The 22,416-nt window shown below is 41.1% G+C and overlaps 1 long non-coding RNA gene across 1 annotated transcript; it reads right to left on the minus strand.

Annotated features, from left to right (window-relative positions):
- Window positions 1–17,387: 17,387 nt before the first annotated feature.
- On the minus strand, window positions 17,388–21,820 carry LOC104491223. The gene is made up of 3 exons (XR_727776.1): window positions 21,710–21,820; window positions 20,658–20,760; window positions 17,388–18,109 (listed from the first exon to the last, which is right to left on the minus strand). It is a non-coding gene; the product is annotated as an uncharacterized LOC104491223 (long non-coding RNA).
- Between the last annotated feature and the right edge of the window lie 596 nt (window positions 21,821–22,416).

Consider the following 22,416-nt stretch of genomic DNA (forward strand, 5'->3'; position numbering starts at 1 on the left):
AATAGTGCCCCCCCCCCCAAAGATGTCTTGTGTGTTCTTCTAAATCACCCACTACTGACCAGTTCCAGGAATGGATTTACAAGCTGTAGTTCACAAGTTTTAGGCTGTACATCATTCACTATGTTTCTGTATTCTAACAGCAAATGAAAGAAGAGCCTCCCAAATTTCCTTTGTTTTCATGTCTTCATTGTTGTTTTTGCTGGGTAATAGTCCCTGTTATATCCATGGGGCCAGCTTCAATCCTAGCTAATCCTAGCTTCAATCCACAGCTGAAGTCAAATACACAAATACATCTGCAAAAGTGATTATTTTTTCCTATTATTACTGATTACTTTCATTGATCAATACTTTCACTGGTGCATGGCACTAATGCATTTAAATGTCAATATGGGAATTAATTATCCTTAATTATTTCCTTTCAAAGACCATGAAATAGAACTTTTTTTTTTTTTTTTTTAGATTTTGGGATATATACATAAATTTAAGGCCATATTTGTCTTCCAAATTCTCCAGAATAATTTGAACAAAACCTCATAAGCTATTTAATCACTTAAAAATAGGCATATTAAAACCCCTGTAATTTCTAAACCCAGTGAGTTCTGAACAAAAATGAGTTTCGATAAACAATGAAAAACATTAACAATACAAAAGAAGATTCAATTATATAACTGTGTATTGTAATTTTCAATGATTTATAAAGGCAAAATTCAGATATGCTATACAATAAATTATCATTAAGATGAGACTACAGTTTGGTCTAATAGAATCCCATTATTTAGAAATGGAAAAAGAAAACCCTATTAGATTATAGAGTTAATTCCCTGCCAGTGCTGAGGTCACTGCTCTTTCACTCTCAGGCTTTTCTACATGAAAACTCTTGGTACAGTTGAAGAGTCTTCTTGAGCAGTTACAGAAAGATAAGAGGAGCTCTGTGTTGTCCTTGCCACTGCCATAAAGGAACAAAAATAGCTGTAGTGGGCAAATCATCGTAATATATAATCTTAAAGAAGAAGAAAAATCTGTAAAGGTCTAGGGGTAGATACCCAAATGGCAATACACTCCAGTATTGCCACTACGTGAGGATTAAAGACCGACTGATCCAAACCACAATGGTGCTCTGACACAAAATTAATCCTAGAACAATGTCAAGAGCCTTCTGACATACAGGAACGCTGGAGGTTTTTCTGGACCTACAGCTTATAGAGAAGTTTCAGCCAATACTGGTTTCAGCGGGATCTAGTCAGCACACTGCTTTTAAGAAGGAAACCAGAGCTTGGGAGACACTTAGTTTTATATTAAAGCTGAAATGCAGTGGGAAGAGAAAGGCTTTCTTACAGATATTTAGTTGGAGTAGCAGGGAAGAGAGAGTTGGATCATATAGCTTAATTCCCAAAACTTGTCCAGCAAAGTTACGCCTGTTGTGGGCAGAGTAGAGACTCTCCTTCCTCAGTTGTTAGGCAGAGAAGGGAAGAGGGAGACATGCCGCTATGTGTGTCCAGAGGGCTGTGAATCCACTGAAACTGGGGTGCGCTCTCCACAGTCTGTAGGTGCGGGCTCAAAAACCTCCTCTATGTATTTCTTTCACATTTCCCAGAGTGGTTTATAATCTGTGGTCCCTTCCTCGCAGTGATAAATTAGCCACAAGGGATGTGTTTTCTGAAGAGGGTATCAGAGGGCCGCATAGACCTTAGGCTCCTTCAGCATGGCAGTTTCCACTGGAAGCATCCTGTTACCCAAGGGGAAGTCATGCTTCCCAAATTTTTACGGACAGAAGTAAAAGCTGAGACGTGCCTTTGGAGGTGTAATGAATTTTTCTTAGGGGCAGGTGTGCTGGAAACGCAATCTATACCTCTCTGTAATAACTACTTCTGTCACAGCAAACACAGGTTCCACCCCACCAGAAACGGCCACGAAGCTCCAAGGGATGCCCAGCCAGTGCCACACAGTGCACCAAACCTACTTTTATATGTCACTTGTTTGCTCGCTGAGGTTACGAATTGTTCCCTAACAATTTTTCCTCCCAAAAGCCATTCTGTTCTTTTTGCTGAGAGCACTGTGACCCTCCCTTCCTACCCTGGCACCAAACTGTCCTGCAGTTCAATGGGCTGCGATGACAGATCTCAAAATGCTGAGATGTCTCCATCTATGCTGACAAACCAGCACTGCTGACAGAGCCACTACCTCATGCTTCAAAGAGCTGCAAAAGAAAAATTTTCTTTTAGTGGAGGTGTTTCTATATGTCCGTTTAGCATTGTTAAACTGGAATTTGTGAGTTTAACAAACTTGGTACTAACGACACTGCTGTCTGTGGAATAAAGATACAAAAATTATTGCCTACTTTCAGTGGCTGCATGCAAGAGTTGGGAAATAAGTCTTCTATGTTACTATGTCAGGAAGCATAAATAACAATCGCTTGTGTCATTGAGTCAGACAAAACACAGCTATAAGAAAAGTATCAGATACTGCTAATCAGTGCAGCCCCATGAGCATACCCTTTTTAAATAAAACACACCACTTTGTTGTTCTAAAGAAATAGCATAAAAAAATTCCTTATTTTGTTGTCACAGTGTGATTTTTTTTTCTTTTCTTTTTTTTTTGGTGATACGACTCCTGAGCTGAATGAGATGTCACTGATGGAAAGAAAACTGATGTCACAGATGGAAAACTGATGGAAAAGAAGATTTGAGCAATTATACAAAAAAGATAAGCTATTAGCTTCTTCTGGGATCTAATGATCTGCTCTGCAGGATCTTCCAGGCTGCAGCTGTAATTAAAGCTGGTCCTGAGTCATTCTGTTGTAGCACAAAACCTTAACCAAAAGGAATCTTTGGCAGCCTCTGTTCAACAGAGCTCCTGGAGGAGACTGGTGTCTGACACAGGTTAGGACTGAAGTATATTTGACATACAGGGCTATGAGAAAGAATAGACATTTTATCATTATTTTATGTAATAGGCTACTGTTTGGAAGCATAAGCACATCTGAATAAACACCTGAACATGCTTTTCCACGCTGTGTCACCTGTGAGAAGGCCGTTACTCGGTTATGCTGGATGTGTTACACTATTCTTTGCATCCCATGATTAAATCGCTCAGCTATTTAAACCACACTCAGCCTGTTGCTTTTATTAGTTGATAAACACAATCTCTGTTTTTTACTTGCTCTTGACGAAGACACTGACAGCTGTATTTTCACTGTGGTTTTTATTTTCCAGTGGAAAACCACAATTTTGGGATAAATTAAGTGCAGATCTCAATCCACATGGCCAATTTGTTCAATCTATCTGAAAAGCACCCTACTTGGTAAGAAAGTCAGCTAGGCCTGTGCTGCCAAAAGGAAACCATTAAGACTGTTTATTACTGTCCTGGGCCCCTTTAAAATTACACACACAATTGCTTTTAAATGTTCCCATTTGGAAAGAACAAGCACACAAGCAAAGGCATTCCTAGCTGCAGGCTCCTTGCTCTTCAAGCAATACCATCCATCGTCCTAGAAGAAGGTGGCCTCCTTTTTGCCTACCCCAATGATTTCAAGAAGCAACCCAGCTTCTACTGGTAGACAACTATACATATACCTAATAGAGCTGGTTCCTGGTTTTGCCCAGGCTGGTCAGAATTTTGTTTTCAAATTTTCTACATTCAGCCCACAATTTCACTATAAACTGTCTTCCCAATGGCTTATCTCTGTGAGGCATCTTCTTCACACATAGTACGATGTAAATATTACTGCAGCGGCCAGAGTTAGGAAAAACATTTACTTCTATGTCATTTTTATTGTGTTTCACAAAAACAATTATTTAACTTATCAAAAGCAACCATTAACAGGTAAAAAGCTGGATAAATGAACCTAATTCAGGCTAAACATTTTTGGTAGTCTAGTGCACTCCTGAGAGGCTTTCTGTTATCTTTGAAGTAGAGGATGTAGGCAGTAAAAACAAACGCTAAATGTGCAGAATGAATGGAACGACCCCTGTTCTGAAATAGACTATTAAGTGTTAACTTTTAGATAATTTGGTGAAAATAAATGATACATTTAGTTTTATTCCACTCGAAATAATTCAGCGGTAAGTCTTTGTCAGAAAGGAAATTATTGTCACTGCCTCACAGCACCAAGTTATTATCCAAAATAATAACCTTGGCAAAAGTGTCTATTATTTCAACCCTTGAGTAAGAACTTGGTTCACATGTCTAATGCCCTGTATAGGAGAATTAGCAGAAACTCATCTCAATGTGGTTTCAAAAGGGGAAACTAAGCAGACAGCCTTGTTAATTTAGCATATAGAGTTGGAATAAAGTACAACATCCATCATCTCTTGAAATTCAATTAAAAATTGGTCTTGTGTCCAAGGAAAAGGAGCCAATTTTCTGCTGGAAGTGGAGTCTTGGAAGATCACTAAAGCCCTTAATGGTTCTTTCATTGAGCGAGCCAATACGAAAGAAAAAAACCTGCTTGGGAGTTCAAATTACCCCGCACATTAAATGCTACAACATGTGTACTCTTCAGTTTGGGGCTGCTGCTGTTGATGCAAGGCTTTCTGTCACCACGGACACATGGGGAATTCCAGCTGTGCTTCTCCCCTGGTCCTTGAAATCCTCCTGGCAACACTGAACAGGCTTTTGCACGCAGGGTGAAGTACCCTTCCTTACCGTGTCATGTGTAGTTCTTATTGTCCTGCAGTAGGTTTCTGTGTGTGATAAAAAGATGCTTGCAAAGACACACACTGAGATTTAATATCTGGGGAAAGGGAAGCCTGAAAATATGTTAATAAGATTTTCAGCATTAAACACAATTTTGTTTCAGATTTCAGCTGTTAAACATCTTAATTTGTTTTGCTTTTTACTCCAGAAACATAATGCTAATACACTCTGACAGCTCGTGACTCCACACCGAGGAGGTTTCACAAACCAATCGTTTTACTTGAAATTTGATTTACAAAGTGCCTCAGTCCTTTAGCTGGGTGGCAGCAGTCACTGTCACAACACTTGTCATGACTCAAAGTAGGAGCAGAGTCTGGGCCGTTTTTCCTTCTTTGTATATTTTCTTCTGGTGGAGGGTCCACTGAGATGAAAGAATCCTTTTAATCATTTAATGTCCTTATCTGTCAGTAAGCTCAGTTCAGAAAATGCGAAAACTGCCACACTCCAAAGGAAATGGGATTTTTTGTTTCGCAACACTCGTTAAACTCTTGATGCAGAATACAGGTAGCAGCAGCTATGCAGTTTATTTTTACAAATCTGTTTTGGATTAATTGGTCTAACATTTAATGTAGAAATCTTTTTGACTTGGTGTTTTTCTTCCGGCTCAACCTAACTTGGGGCTTGTCCTCACCAGGTCAGGCTGCTTTCTGGGTTCTCAGCCTCCATGCGGGTGTAGGTCACTGCTGAGCCAGCAGGACCCTTTGTTCAGCTATAGGCCAGCCCCAACCTCATGTGGGCCATTATTTCCTGGAAAATCAGGTTGTTGTCATGTGAGGAGTACATGAAGTGGCACTTCATATCATGAAGCCCTGCAGAATGGGCATGAAAAGTAATACATGACCACAAACAACTGCGCTCAGAGGTAGTCCTATGGGTTGCTCCCTGCTCTTGGTAGGGATAGGTGTTTTCTCTGCATACATGCAGTTGTATGTTGCTTTCTCTGCATACATGCATGTGGCTTGTCCTGAATGAGCATATCCTGGCACAGCCCAGCATCAAGACATGCATGTGAGGTAGCATAACCACCTGCAAAGGATAAGCACCATACGGATCATTCATTTGAGTAATTGTATAATTAACTGGACAAGATGAAAACTTAGTGCAAAATCTTTTCTTTACCCCTCCTCCCAGCAAACAGAATTTTAGATTTTTTTTCCCAGTTATTTAATTTATAGATAAAATGTCTGTTATTCTCCAGGCAGAAGATACAACTGCTGCTGTGGGAACAGCAGTGCAGATATTTTCAGCTCTCTTTCTCCATAGGTGAGACATGATAAGCCAAGCTGACATCACCTGGCCAAGCAGCCCAGCTCAGAGAAGCTCAGGGAAGCTCAGAGAAATAAACCACATGTGCCCACCTCACTGTGGCAGGCATCATTCATGATGTTTTTCTGTTTACAGTTTTAAAACCTCCTTTCCTCCAGAAAGGGAACACCTTTTGCCACACATTTCCCTCTCAAAAGCATGTTTAACCAGATGGATTCAGCTTGCCTCACTCAGCTCCAAGCACCGGAAACATCTGCTAACGCAGCAGGTCTGTACGCTAAATAACCAATGTCTGCATGGAGATGCTGGGCCTGGCTTCAGCCCAGCCGGCTGCTCCTGGTAGTCTGGCTGAGGCAGCGCAAAGCGTGCTGCTGCCTCGCGTACTGCAGTTCTAGACAGGCTGACTCCATGCTGATAGGCTTCTCACTCTGGTGACTTTCACTGCAGTACCTAGATAGCTTGGTCTTTCTGGACTCTGCAGTCACTATGATATAGTCTCAGTAACTGTCGAATGCGTGCCTTTTTTTTTTTAACTCTTTTTCCCCTTTTTTTCAAAATTTTGGGGTTTTTTTTTTGTTATCTATCCTGATTATCTAGCATTTTTATTGACAGGTTGTAGCCTAAATTAAATTCACTAGCAAAGACATTCTTTCTCTGGACAAATTAGTTTCTGTGTCCCATTTATCCATTTGGAAATAGATACACAGCAATATTTTTCCTGCCTGACAGCAATGTTTTGAAATCTTATTCAACACGATTGCAAAGTGCTTTACTGTTTTCTGGTGATGGTGGGTTCTGTAAGAACCAGTCATCAAGTGTGTGGTAAAAGAAGTATCCCACAGACTCCAGTCCTCTTTTTCTGTTTCAGCTACTTGAAATATCATTGAAAAAAATGAAAATGAAAACCAAAGCCTTTGTACCTGTCCTTTTACACAAGACCAGTGGCTCAGGGTACCTGACTTGAGGCCTGCTAAAGACATCTGATTATCTGGGGTTGTGCAATCGGGTATTCTTGAAAATCCAGCTGTTTCCTGACATTGGGTGCTCAGGTATTATGTCGTTCAACATGATTCAAAGTCTTGTCCAAATTATTTTCTATTACTGCAGTACAAAGGAAGTAATTGATATTTGTATTCAAGCTGCAGCTCAGTACTGTCAAAAGAGATACATCTTGCCTTAAAACTGTAAACAGATAAAATGGTACTGTAGAATTTATTTCCTTTCCATGATGAAAAGTACTATGGCAGCCTGTGGAGAAATATGTCTTCTTACATTTGCTTTGCTAGCCACAAGGATTTAATAAAGAGTCTCAGTGCAGCACACACACAGCTTCACCACGCTTGGGCTGCTTCAACCATCTTATTATGTACCTATTTCTGCAAGAGTCTCCATGCCGGGCAATGTGCGTCCTGTTTGCATGCACCTTTCCAAATCCCACCAGGCAGCGACAATGTTTATTTACAGCCTTCTTCGTTGTCTACCTCGATTTCAGTGGTGCTATTGACACTGTCTTCCATAATACCCTGATAGGTAAGCTTAGGAAGTATGGGCTAGATGAGTGGACAGTGAGGTGGATTGAGAATTGGCTGAACAGCAGAGCTCAGAGGGTTGTGATCAGTGGCTGAGAGTCTAGTTGGAGACCTGTAGTTAGCAGTGTTCCCCAGGGGTCAGTACTGGGTCCAAAATTGTTCAAAATTTCAGGTTCCAAAATTTCAGCTCTGCAGAAAAAGACCTGGAAATCCTGGTGGATAAACTAACCACGAGCCAGCAGTGTGCCCTTGTGGTCAAGAAGACCAATGCTATCCTGGGGTGCATTAAGAAGAGTGTGGCCCACAGGCCAAGAGAGGTTCTCCTCCTCCTCTGTTCTGCCCTGGTGAGGCCCCATATAGAACACTGTGTCCAGTTCTGTGCTTCCCAGTTCAAGAGAGACAAGGAACTACTGGAGAGAGCCCAATGAAGGGATACAGAGACACTTAGGGGACTGGATCATATCTCTTATGTGGTAAGGCTGAGAGACCTGGGTCTGTTTAGCCTGGAGAAGACAGAGAGCAGATTTTATCAATGCTTATCAATATCTACACTTTTCAGTGATGCTCCGTGACAGGACAAGGGGCAACAGGTACAAACTGGAACACAGGAAGTTCTTCACTTTGAGAGTGGCAGAGCACTGGAACAGGCTGACCAGAGAGTTGTGGAGTCGTCTTCTCTGGAAATACTCAAAACATGTCTGGATGCATTCCTGTGCAGTTTGCTCTAGGTGAACCTGCTTTAGTGGAGGGGGTTGGACTAGATGATCTCCAGAGGACCCTTCCAACCCCTGTCGTACTGTGATTCTGTGATTCTTTCTGACTGGAAATGGACACCAAGCTGCTGAGAAATGCTGTACTGATCAATTGAAAAGAATTTCTGCCTAAAAAGCAGAATCCCTGACATCTGAGGGAAAAAATGAAACTGCAGTAGATGATGACATTAAACTATAGCACAGAGAAGAGCAGGGTCTTAGAGCTGCACTGGGCTGTGCAGCACAGGCAGCAGCCCGGGCAGTGCTGGGTGACTGAGCACAGTGGGCTCCAGCCAAATGCAGCTCCTGGTGAGCTGTTACGTGCCATGGGAGCACAGCTGGATTTTATTTGTGTGCAGGACATACCTTGTTCAATTATTTTGACTACTTGACATAGCCCCATGTGAAAAATTAGAGCTTTGAAGTTAATGTACCACCCACATAACTTTGAACGGTATATGAAAGAATTGCAACAGCTGTAAACGTCACTGTACATAGTCACCCAAGCTTTTCTCCCTTATGTAAAACCCAACTACATGGAAGACTTGCAGCTGGTGCAAGTCAAAAGCTTTCTCCTTTCCCTTCAAGGCCTGAAGAAAAAACCCTGAGAGGGCAGTGCAGCTGCCTGAGCTCCTTGGTCTGCAGTTCCTCAGAAGTCTCACATCTGCAAAGGTGATTTGATGAGGCAAGCCTTGCAAATGAAACCACAAGCACTATCCCCTTCTGTATAAACCACAGTGCAGCAAAGGCATCAGTTAGCTGTGACAATTTTGATTTACCTAGGGAAGGCTTCTGTGCATTCTTACCAGTCAGGGATGCACCTGGCCCAAATACTGCAGAACATTGTGGTAGATGGTCTTTGCTGCTGCTGGCAAAAATGTCAGCTGTCATTAATTTTGTTGAAAGTTACTTCCAGTTTTGATTATCAAATCACATGTACTTATACTGTGCTGTATCATCCAGTCAAGTGAAATATTCTTTTACACTACTCAGAGAAAAAAACCCCTCAAAATTGCCTATTTGCTAAGCATTGAGGGATATAAAAATATTCATCAAGAGTTTCAGGAGAAACATAAGAAGAAAGCTACCAGTAAAGGTATGCAACAAATGCAGACCACTATTCCTCTAAAAAGATTTGGAAAATGCAGATGCTTTTCTTCAAGGTGAACAGAGTCAATGCTGCAGCAAAACTTCCCCGTGTCTTTTCACACTGTTGTGGGCAAAATCACATTAGTCACTACCTTTAAAAAAGTCACTACCTTTTCAGCTGTTGTGTGCCTGTGTGTATCTCTAACAAATGCTCTGAGAGAGAAGAGCTTTGGCAGAGGCAAAATGGAGAGAATGAGTCGGGATGGGCTGATTTGTCTCTGCTACTACCTCCTAGCTTTGCCGTCAGCAAGTGTATGCACGCTGAACACGTAGGTTGCATCCCAAGGTAAGTGTCTGTGAGGCTGCAAATCAATTTTGAAATTCAGCTTTGGTCTGTAGGAACAGACTTGTAATTGTATTGGTTAGCGGCACGCTTTGTCATAGTTCTCTTTCCAATGTCATCCTACCTTCTCCAAAGTAATAACAAGATTCAAAACACAGATAGGACTACTGGTAAGATACGTGTGAACTGGCTACTTTATGAAGAATGCTGCCCTTTTATCCTTATGTTTTAAATCCAGCTTAAGACCTGAGAATACTTGGAACAGGAAGACAGAATGCATTTCTCAGCTCTATCTAACATTGCTTCACACTTATCTAAAGCCTAACTGAGACACGGCTGGGTCAAGAGGGTTTGCAGGAGTCACGTGGGGCTTCAGCGTGAGGCTCTTCCCCACCAGACTTCATAAGCAGTTGCTCCTGCTCCCCAGGGGATGGGCACACCACAGGCACTGCCCTCTGCCCAAGAATGGTTCCAATACAAACCCATGGAGTCAGGGAATCTACATCAAATACGAAACAAGCCAAATGTTTTCTAAAACCCTTCCAAAATGCCATGAAACAGTTTCACCCTCAGGCTGGTGATAATCTGAGTGTTATCATCATGTGCCAGTCAGGAAAAACTTGAAACTAGACTTCAAAAGCAGCACTAAGTCCAACACAGAAAGCTGATGCAGAAATCGAATCTACTTCAATGCATTAGTATTAGTTAATAGACCATGCAGATGACAAATCACTCACCAGAATTAGTTTTTAATGAAAAAAGTGTGTAATTAGACTAAAAAAAAATTGTTATATTTCATAGCCTTTGGAAAAATACCCAGCTTCTTCTCACATGACAATGTTTAGACGTGGTCCCAGGAAAATTCATTCGGAGGTGACACCTCCAGTCTGAGTGATAGGGACATATTGAGAAACAGGCAGCTTAGTGCAATGACTCCCACTCAGACTTGTGCAGTTTCACAGTGTTTTATGAACCACCCCAAGGGCAACCAAAGAGCACCCGGCCACAGAGAAGAGGGGATATCCTTCGCAAGCACCCGAGTCCAGGTCCCTGAAAAGCAGTTCTGGCGTTACCATTAACACAGAAGTTGTTTCAGAAGCAGCTCATTTGTCTGGTATATCCTATTCATTTTCTGAGATGGAAAAGATTTGATAACTCTGAGACCTTCCTGATATGTTTGTAACTTTTTTATCTCCCATTACCACCTGAGAGGGATCCTTCCAAGTATATATTCCACAAAGTTCATATTCATATCAATATAAGTCTTTGACAATGCTTCGAGACACAGCAATTGTGTCACATCATGCTGGGGCACGACATCCCATCTGCAGGCATGTGATTTTATTCTGTTGTGAAAGCCTTCTCCTAAAACATATTTCAGTACTTTTTCATCTTTAGTACTCTTGCCAGAAAAGTATTCCTGAATTTCTGTATTCCTGAATACAGGAAATTTTCTCATTTGCAGAAAATGTTGATCTTCATAGTTTATGCTGTTGAACCTACATAGGAATAGTATGACTCGTCACTGTATCTGTGGCATTGACGATTTTGTTTTCGGGAATACAGATTTAATGGTCATCCTGTTATCCAGGAACACGTATTTGTGAATGAACTGAAAACATACTTTGGTTATTTTATGATTTTTTTTTTTGTTTTTGCGAGCTCTTTGAACTGCTGAAAGACTAATGGAATTAGTGCTCAAGGGAGGTATAAAAACATCAGAAGCAGGTAATTATATTTAGGGTTATGCAAGAATCTCTAGGAGAGCCTCAATGTCTGAGTATACTGTGGCGAGCAATAGTTTCCCACAGGGTGACACACGCTTGAGGTGCAGTATTTCCAGAAATCCTCTTCTCCCGTCCAAAAGAAATGTGTCAGATGTCAGGTGTATCGTACTGTATGGAAAGTATGTATGTTTTACTGAGCTCCTGCAAACCAGAGACTAGATTACTTTGAAGAGCTATATCACGTGTTTCAGAATAAGCAACATTTGCTATCCTGTGTTGTTGCTTGCCTTTTTTGGAAGAAAAGGTTTGACCTAAAAACCTGAGAGATTTTCTGTCCCACAGGTCCTAATCTCTGCTCTGACACTCAGCATGCGAAGCTGACAGGTTCATTCCAGAGATGTGGATGACATGTCCCATTCCTGTGCTTGTCATTGGAGTAGTTGTTGCCCATAATCAGATGTGATAGACAAAAGAAATTTTAAAAATCTTTTCTTCTTTCTATTTGACAAATTCTGTTATTTTAAGGAAAGTGTCTGAAGAAGGGCAATAAAGCTGGTGAAGCATTTAGAGTACAAGTTCTCTGAGGAGCAGCTGAGAGAACTGGGGGTGTTTAGCCTGGAGAAAAGGAGGTTCAGGGGAGACCACTCACTCCCTAAAACTACCTCAAAGGAGGATGTAGTGAGGTGGGGGTCAATCTCTTCTCACAAATAGCAAGTGATAAGATGAGAGGAAATGGCCTCAAGTTGCACCAGGAGGGGTTTAAGTTGGGTATTAGGAAAATTTATTCACTGAAAGGGTTGTTAAGCACTGGAACAGGCTGTCCAGGGAAGTGGTGAAGTTGCCATTCCTGGAGATGTTTAAAAGACGTGTAGATATAGTGCTTAGGGACATGGTTTAGTGGTGGACTTGGTAGTGCTAGGTTAATGGTTGGACTAAATGACCTTAAAGGTTTTTTTTTTGCAATGTAAACTATCCTGTAATTCTATAATTTCTGTTAATTTTGGTTAGTGTCTAGACCCATGCGACTGGTTTCAGCGTGTTTTAAGCAGCAGGTTACCTGCTTAGAAAAAATGTTTCTGTGAACTATGGATGTAGCATTAGAGCATTAGCTAAGAGAATTTGGAGTGCATCACACGCAGTGAAGCAGATGGGCTCTATGGATGAGTTAACAGTGACTCATAAGACTGTCCTAAATAATGACTTCCTACCCCCCCGCCAATGGCTTAAAAACTCATATGCTTTGGGGAGGAGAGATCCGATCGCTCCATTGCAGAGCACGGAGTATTCAGTCATTGCAGAGCAGCAGCTACAACCTTGCAGAAGGTTAAGCATCTCTCATGCATGTTTAACTCATGCTACATTTTGTAATAAGATAATCAAGAAAACAGACACACACACGCACTCCCCCCAAACAGGAACCCCACACTGTACTGCGAGCAGAGTCACAGCCCATACTGTACTTTCTACTCGTTTTGGACTCTTGTTGGTTGCAAAACTTGAGTAGCTTCCAGTTTAGTCATTTCCCCTTATCAGGAAATTCAGATGAAATTACATTCTTACCGGAGGCTTTTAGAAGTATATAGGAGTCCTATTTGCCTTTACAGAAGATGTATTTTTCTGGCATCTTTTCCTTTTTTTTCCATTCAAGTAGTGGTCATCTGTTCACTTCCAAGGTCCACAACCCTTCTAATTCTCACTGCAGATCTGCCTCTGAAAGCGAGCATTTTGTCATATTTGTTCCTCAGTCACCCAATCTTTTCTCAGGAGGGCAGAGATAAGGAGGGAGAAAGCAGGGTGAGCTCCCTCTCCACGAAGCTTGTTGAGTAAGTACTTCACCAGCTTCCCATTATTAGGAAGGAGATCCATCTGAGACCAGATCTTTGCTAAACTGGGCACCAAGAACCATACCTAAAGCTTATTTTCTAAACAAAGTGTTAGCTGCCTGCTTTTAACTACCCCAGAATGCCCCCTTACTTGTCTGGGTAAGGATCAATACTCAGGACATGAGCAAGCTACTGCTGTTTATGACCTGTGCCTAGAGCCTCCAATAGCTACCAGCACCTGCCTGATGATCTCTGCACCAAAACACCCACTAAAGGAATAAAAAAAAGAGCAAAACAAAGGGGGCTGGCTGAACCACGGAGCAAGGGCACAGAGGAGGAAATGGAGCCCTCATTCTGCCTGGCTCTGATGGGTGAAATGGGAGGGATAGAGGTATCGCACCCAGATGGGATGCAGAGAAGGCACTGAGCTCTCTTGGGGAACCTGGCACACAACCCCCTTTGCATGGAGTATCCTCTTCCCCCATGTCTGAGCCTCAATTTTAACAGCCCACTCCTCTGCCACACCACCTCCTAATTCTTCCATATGCTCCAGCTCCTTTCTGCTGCTAAACAAGCCATTGTCCTCTCTGAGGACAACGATGAAGCCCTGTTAGCAGGGGTGGTCTCCCTTAAGCCCCTCCTGGCAGCATGTGCTACCTGAAGACGAAGGTGCTTCTGAAGGGAGTAGGTGACACAACTCCTGTTGTATAAGGTTTGAGGAATTATTTCGGCATTAAATTAGTGCTCCCATTGTGTAGCCCCATTGATGCCCTCTGGGCAGGTCAGAGCTGCCAGGTCACATTCACCAGAAAATAATAAAATAAAACGTCATACCAGGATTTCCACCATCTTACCCGACTCACGATGATCACAGTCACCAAAACCGTGCTTGTCTAGGTGCCCAGCAGCCTTGGTGCTGAGCTGCTGACGCAGAAATAGCTGCCTGCCTGCCTCCAAATCCAGCCTCAGAGCAACCTCCAGCGGCAGCAAGCTGTTCCCGCAGACACAGCACTGATGCTCATCTCTGGGAACCCCAGCATACCTCTTCCACCACAGCGCGACGCTGTCGCTCTGTCCAGAGACCTACATGCAGAAATACTTTAAGACCACTACCATTTCCATTAAGGCACGGGGATAAAAACCTACTTTCAAAAAATTCTCAGTACTTCCCTATGACTCATCTAACAGCCAAGATATGCTTCTGGCACAAAACCAAATCCGTCATACATTGAAGACTCAATTAAAAAGAAAAAAAGGGGCAGTTATTAGTTTAAAATTAGTTATTAGTTACTAGCTTAAAATTGCATGTGAACTTTCTCCTGGCTTCCGGTGAAGCCACACGCTCACTGAGATTCAAGCATTAGTGAGATAGATACCCCAGCACAGGCATAACGAAGCACAAACTGAAGAATCTTTGCTACATAGAAATGGAATTAACCAAGCACATATTCAGCTTTGCAATACACAAAGTGCTTTATTGAGCTAAGAAGAAAGATCTTCTGAGGGCTTTGGGGTTCAACTCACAGAAAGCCACCGCTGGCCATCTTTAATCTCAACAGGTACATGCTCTTGTAAATACTCAGCTACAGCTTACAGTAGCAATCCACAGGGTACTGTCCCATCTCAAGGGTGTCTTTTTTATTGTCCCATCTCATATACTAAGTTTTGTGGAATATAACTTGGTCCAGCCCGCCCCAGCCAAGCAGAAGCTTTTATCAATGGGACGTTCACACTCCGCGACCCAGCTTCGCAGACACATCACATGCAACAGAAGTTAGTTATAACAAGTAAAATCAACATCACCAAAGGTAATCAACATTTTATTTATAAACATACATTTACTATAAAAGCTGTTGCATTTTAGACAAGTTTTCCTAATTTCCAGAGGCATTTTAGAATAAATAAAATAAAGACTAGCATAATTGGTATTCAACATAAGCCCCAGCTAGGACAGCAATCTTTGTCCTCGAACGGACATGCAGATAAGGATGGTCCCCTTCTGGTTCACCAACCTTTAGGACATTCACCAAAAACTACAGATATACTGCATCAATAACACTACATAGCAAGAGTAAGGAAAAAGTACACAATGGAAAATGGGGTTGAGAAATACAGGCGAGTTATGATGTCTGTTCTCGTTCTCTGAAGGAGTAAATAAATTCTGAAATATCCCAAACCCATTACGTACATTGTACTTGCCTCGCAATAATAGATCATTTTTTTGCAATGAATACATTTGCGTTGTAGTTCGAACGTAGTAAAGCGTTATTTTTTTCTGTGCTCGAAGTTTCTGATAAGAAATGTATTATATTTATGTGTTTAAACTGAAAAAAAAAAAGAAAGGAAAAGAAAAGAACGAATCTGCCATGTGGGACTTCAAAGGAAACGTGAAATCAAAGATAAGCAGTTGGCAAGTACAGTTTAGAAAACTGTTGAAAATTACTCTGTGCTGGTGAATAACTGCTCATTAGGGGAAAATGTCGTTTGAGAACACCATTTCATTTTGCTTTACGTACAATCAACTTCGCTAAAACATGCATATATGAAACTAATTGATAGACACTGGAATCGATTTCTAAGCAGCTTCAGAGACTCAGTGGTGTGTCCACAGTGCAATGCATACCCCCAACCCACCCCTCGCCCATGCATTTTAGACCCAACCATGCTCCTAAGTCCTTTGGGCACACACCCCTACGTGAATGAGGAGTGGATCTAACCTCTGTGACAATCAACCCTTTTATACTCTTGGGGACCGCTTTGCACATCTAAACTCTATCACAAGGGTGAAGCAGTGGTAGTGACTCATACCAAACAGATGCGCAAGCATGCACGGTCTCGTTTAAAAATTAGGCCCAGACACCATATATTCACATATCCTTGATGCAGCACATGGAATTATACAGATGTACAAAGTCAGTTATAAAATCTTCTTCTTGAATTTCCATGTTACGCATTATTTGTGGGAAAAAGTTACGATCATCACAGGCAAAGAGTAAGCATCCTGGTTATCAAAACCCTTTAACAGTAAAACATGCAGATGGTTGATCAAAATACTGGACATCAATTTTATTCCCAAAACATTTTTCTAATTTTTAATTTATTTTTTTTTAAATACTCTCCAGGTGAAGTCCACGAAGGACTTAAACTTTTTGGATTTATTGCATCCATAAGTCATTGCTGACTGTGTGCAAGAGCTCTGCATTTTCTAAGGCACAGTATTAAGGAAGTAACATGTTAACTTTCCAGCAGATAACTTTCACAACGTCCTCCAACGACAACATCGTACATGGAATTTCAATGACACTCAGTTTTGCATGGGTATGCAACCGACATACAAGCATTTAAATAAATAGTTGCTAGCTAGAGAAGAACTCAAAATTATTGCTTCCCTAATAACCACTTCGTTTCCATTTACCACTGCATTGAAAGACAACAGCTGTGCACATAGATAAAATAAATCTCTATTAATTTAATTTTATCATGGTTTTAAGGCAGAGTAAGTAGATGATTCCCCCCTCCATTTTCAGTTGCATTGTGAACTGCTAAAATGGGATTATTTCCACTAACTGTTTACCAAAAAGTACTAGAATATTTTACAATTCAACACATCGGCTAAGCTTGCTCATGTGTTGTAAAGTGACACAGCGCTGACCACTGTTTCAACAAACTGCTGGATCACTTTAGTAAGGAGCACATGCTTAATCAAAAAGCACAACGGAAAACTGGCCCAAACACAGACAAGTCACAATTTTTTTGCCTACTGCTGCAAGTCTCCTCCCCGCCCGCCTTCTGCATTCCTGGGTTTTCCTGACTTCATGGGGGTAGTGTATGCAGGATCACAGGCTCAAGGCTGTTTAACTCCGTGCTCTGGAGGGCACCCGAACCACACGTGTTCCTCTGGATGAGACTGCAACCAACCGTAATGTTTGCAAGTGGACGAGCAGATCTCAAACCAACTCAGACCATCAATGCGCAAAGTTACACGCCAAAAATAAAAACTTCACCATAGCATCAAACCGCAGTTTGGAGACTCATTCGCAGCTGTTCCGCCCACTCGTTCGCCTCTCTCCCATACCACCTTTCACCAAGTTTAGTAACAACATGGGCAGTTAGTAAGAGGGATTGCTCCTAATGGGAATTTTGCCATCGTTAACGGTATACAGTCTTTAGGTTTAATGAAGAAATCTTTATTTGAGAGAATATTAAGCTATAGTCACGAACATTACTTGAGGTACGCAAACAAAAAAATCCTATCACTAAAGGTGCAATAATTTATAACTCCTACCCTCCACTGAAGGTAATATAAACACAAAATGCTTCAGAATTACAGGATGTATTATCAAACTAGTCTCTGTATAAAAAAAAGTATAGCTTCAGTTATAACAGAGAAGTCGTGCTGTAATGTTTAGTTTTTCAAATGCACTGATTAGATACTATCTTAAAATTACTTCTCAGCTCAAGTTGGCATATTCTATAAAGGTTCTGTAAACTTGAACTTTTTAATTCCTAGAAATATTAAAACAAACCAGCTTTATTGCATGTTTATTTTCTTATTACTTTCAAAAGAACAAGGTTACAGACTGAAAATCATAAGCATACCAGAACGGAGGGATTTTTTATAGTACTTAGGCTTTGCCTTCTCAAACATGGTCATACATATTTTGCAAATTTCTCAATAAAGGGAAAAAACAATGTATTGCATTTTAAAGGAGCAGGTCCAGCGTTTTTATGAGTTTTTCAAAATGAGATGAGAGCCTTGATGTCCATGGATTCAAGCTCTTACAAGTGATTGTCTGGAGGCAGCCGATACATATGAGAAGAGAGTTCCTTCTTGAAAGTTATTAGGACTGAAAGTCATGTCACAATGTAGTTGGCTGTCCAGCAGCTGGGTAAACCAAAACCAAAACCAGTCATTAGTTGACAAATCTGAACAAACATACATAGGCATTTCATCATATGATCTCTATAATTCAAAAAAACCCACATCTGGAAATGCATATAATTTGTGCCCTGCTTCTCCTTCCTCCTGCAAAGTTGGGGCACTAATAACTGCAAAGGATTCAGCACAACTCCAGAGGAAATACATTTTCCATGCCACGTGGATTAATGTGTTCTGCATTATTTTATTTTATTCCCAAAGTTCTTGTGGGTATATTCACTTTTAGGCTCTGCAGTGGCAAAATAGTAAAGCAAAGGACTGATGAGTCCTCTTCAGCTGTGCCTGGTTTCTGATACTTGGTTACAGAGCCCTTGCGTTATTTGGCCATACAGGGAATCTCACAAATTTATGTCTTTCCTTCAAGTTCGACACTCACAAACCTGTAACTACTCCACATGTTTGACACTGAATACCTTGTTCCCTTCTTTGTGAGGTTTTGCTGTAAAGAAATAAACTACCAATAAAAGCCCACCCAGTTCTATTTGAAAAAGAGAAATATTTTGGAGCCTGGACCACTACATAATCTGTAATTCTTTTCCTTCTTGAGATTTTTGATAATTTTGGTAATAAACCACAGTTTCAAATAAGCTTCTGGCAGCCAAAGTACTTCACTGAGATGTCCATAAGCATCTCAAAACAATGCTGATTAATTCTGGGTTGGTCAGAGACCATCAGTTGTGAGCACTGTTGCATGGGTTTTCAGACACAGCCGTGGGGGCATGAGCTGTACAATCAAGCAACTAATTTTTTGTTTATTTAGTATCAGACTTTCCAGAACTGAAAGGCAAGACACTAACATTGCACCAGTTTGTTCTTCATTTCAGATGTGGAGTCCATCAAACTCTAGTTAAAAATAAGCAACTAACAACATTTGCAGTGCTACCAAAACCAGTCCCTTTGAAACTGTCACTCTTGACAGCGTAACTTACATTCAGTTAGCTCATATATTGAGATATTGTGCACAAGGAGTGAACACAACAGGAAGAGTCTATTTGTAGGAAAAAACCCAAATCCTTGCCATTATTCTTCTTCAGGAACCATACATTTCCTCAAAACCTATTCCCTCTGTCATGGGCCTGGTTACTGTTGTGCTAAGCATGTAAAAATGCAAAACCTTCCTGCACGAAACGCTGTAAACAGCTCTGTGCTGCATTTTCTAGTACCACTGCTGCAGAAATGATGATGGAGGGGGCGATTCCTACAGCATATAAGCTGATAAATAATTTATTTGAGCCTTCATCTATCCGTAAGGGACTGCAGTTTTTATTTAAGCAAGAAGTATTAAGAATAAAAGGAAAATATTACTGTTATCAACCTTTCTCTCTTTTTTTGTGTAAAGATGGATGTGCACATGTGCATTTTAAGGGTCAGGAACTCATCCACATGAGGAAGGTTTATAATACCAAGCCTGAACGAGAAAATCTACTTCTAAATGTATTAGGTTAAATTAATAATAATAAAAACATTGCCAGCATTTCTTAGCAAAATTTAAAAGAAAATCACCAAACAAATGGTTATACAACAGCACCCTCTAGCTCTGCTGATGAGGAAATATCTCTCTCCTGAAACTGAAGAAAAGTATCTATTCCTCTGCTGGCGAAGCTAGGTGGGTACTTTTCCTGCTCCTGGATTTCTACTGCCACTGCTTTTGAGAGAGAAGGCAAATAGTAAGCGAAAAGAGCTCTACATCTCCCTTTATCAGTCAGAAGTGCAGACAGTGAATATACTAAACAGCAACATGTTACAGGAATACAATGATTACTCCCATGTTTTTTTTCTTGCATGTTACTGTTTTACACAAGGTAGAAGCCAGCATGAACACTGCCCATCTCATATCACTGGTGACATCGAGGTGAAGTTTAAATGCTCTAGAAATTCGGTATCAGTCATAGAAATCCAGAACTAGGACGGACATTCAGGTGACCTGCTCTAAGGCAGAAAAATGCACCAAGTTTTTTCTGGATATGCAACTGTTTGGCTCATTCTTCAAAATTTGAAGCAAGCAACACTTTGGCACATGTCTGGCGATACCACCACAAGGATTCCTTATGAGTTACAGAATGTTCCTCATACTTTACATGACCATTTTGTCCACAAAGAGAAGTCTGGAGACATAAAAAAAATGGGAAATTCTCCAAACAAGGTCCAGGGTCCTAGACCTAGCACAAGTACCTACATCGTCTCAAGTGATGTGACAGATCCAAGCAGGATCTGCAATATGGGTGCACAGTGTCGGAGTTTATACTTATGCACAGAAACATCCTTGAAGTCTAATATTGCTAGGCAGAGTTCCTCTGGGCAAGATTTAATGGGCTTTTAAATACAATGGGCTTTTGATATAAGAGGATGATTAAAATGGCGTGGGAAGGTTTCCCTCCCCACGGTGAAGCTATGCCTGAGTGGCAAAGCCAGGAGGAGACAAATCCATCAGTTAACATCATGGCAACTTTGTTGTTAAGAGTTCACTGTCCTTCGGACAGGATTTGGTACTTACTTCTGGATCGGATATAGCAATCGTTGCAGTTAAGAAGACCATTTCTAATCCTGACATCTGTCCCACTTGCTGTGTCTCCCAGCTGTCCCTTGCAAATGCCACACTGTTAATTGAAGAACACAGAAAGTAAAAGAGACCATCCTCTACTACCTGTCACAACTCTTCCCAAGTTTTGACTTTTGTTTCAACAGTTCTTAGAAGAGTGAGAAAAAATATGCCCCCAGAAGCCAGCCCAGACTCCCGGGGAGCACACAAATCAGTGAAAGGTTTTTTTGGAGCCAACAGTATTTAGGACTGGATTTCCACTTACACAAAAGCAATTTTAAGAGACGTCTGATTTTAACATTGCCATTCTGGAGCCAGTCCATTTGTGACGGACAAAGCTTAGAGAGGCCAGAGGTTTAGTTTGTGTAAAGGTCTAAAAACTAAAAATGACTTCTTGAATGTGTAATACTAACTGGGCCAGAGATCATGGAAATGGACAATTCCTGAGTTCTCTATAAAACACTATCTGGAGTCATTTCCAACTGAAACACTCTAGAACAGTCAGGAAGTATTTCTGTTGAGAACCCTCGTGAAAGCCAAAATATATTTCACAGTCAAAATTTTCCAGCCATGGGGCAGATAAAACATGGCTTTAGGACTGACCAGGTTTTTGAAAAAAAAAAACAAAACAAAAACAAAAACAAAAAAACCCAAAACCAAAACAAAACCAAAAAACCCCCCAAAACCCAAAAAACCACAACAACCAATCCACAAGGTAATGAAAGTAAAAAACAATGGATACAATAGAGAAATAATGTGATGCTTCCCTCTGCAGGTGAGAAGCTATGTTTGTTTGCTAAATCACAGGTTTTAGCCCAGTTAACACGTCTGACAGCAAAATAACATAGCTGTATTACTCCCATGTCTCTACAAACAAGCAAATAAACAAACATACATAACAAACATGCAAATCCCTTGGACCTTTCACTTTCAGTTCCACATCTACAGCCCTCTCTCCTAGAACTATGCATGACTTCAGATTTTTCTTAATAAAGTAAGAGACATACCCTGAAGCACTGAATATGGAAATAAAGACCAAGCGTTTCAATAATCATGGCAGCTCCTTTCCCCAGAGGAAGCCCACAGGTAGAACAAAGCTTCTTTCCGCTGACAGACCTAGGGGACCAAACACAACTTTAAGAGAACAGAACATCAAGTGATGCTAAAACATAACCAGGTGTTTACACAGGTTTACGAGAGGGACAGGATGGGAGGAAGGAGCATTGGGGGTTTTCACATCAATGCACGTTGACCCTTCAGCCATGTTGCTCAATCAGCCTGCAAACAAGCAAGCAGAGGACTTAAAATGCTTGCATGCACAGCAGCTCAGACCCATTTCCCTGCCAGACTGCTGTGCTAGATCAAGGGAGACGTAAGACTCTTAACAGAAGCCTGCATGGCAGGGAACCATGACTGTGGATTACCTAGACCTAGTCAATGCCACAGTGATCAAAGCAGATATACATACAAACTACCTGAGTCAGACTCTCAGCCTGGAAATTTTCCAGTTTGTTTGCAAATGGGTTTGCTTACTGCAAGTCAGAAGGAAAGGATGCTGCTTACACCCAAAGAAGCGAAGTCAATAGCAACAGTGTAACTGCAATAGCACAGACCAGGCATCAGGCACTTGCTAACTAATTTTTGTCTGTGCTGCTGCCGCTACACGCCTGTTAGTATTACAACTAGTTAAGAGCAAAGATGAAATCAGATCTCC

The sequence above is a fragment of the Buceros rhinoceros genome, unplaced genomic scaffold (genome assembly GCF_000710305.1).
Source record: "Buceros rhinoceros silvestris isolate BGI_N320 unplaced genomic scaffold, ASM71030v1 scaffold1843, whole genome shotgun sequence".
Classification (NCBI taxonomy): domain Eukaryota; kingdom Metazoa; phylum Chordata; class Aves; order Bucerotiformes; family Bucerotidae; genus Buceros; species Buceros rhinoceros.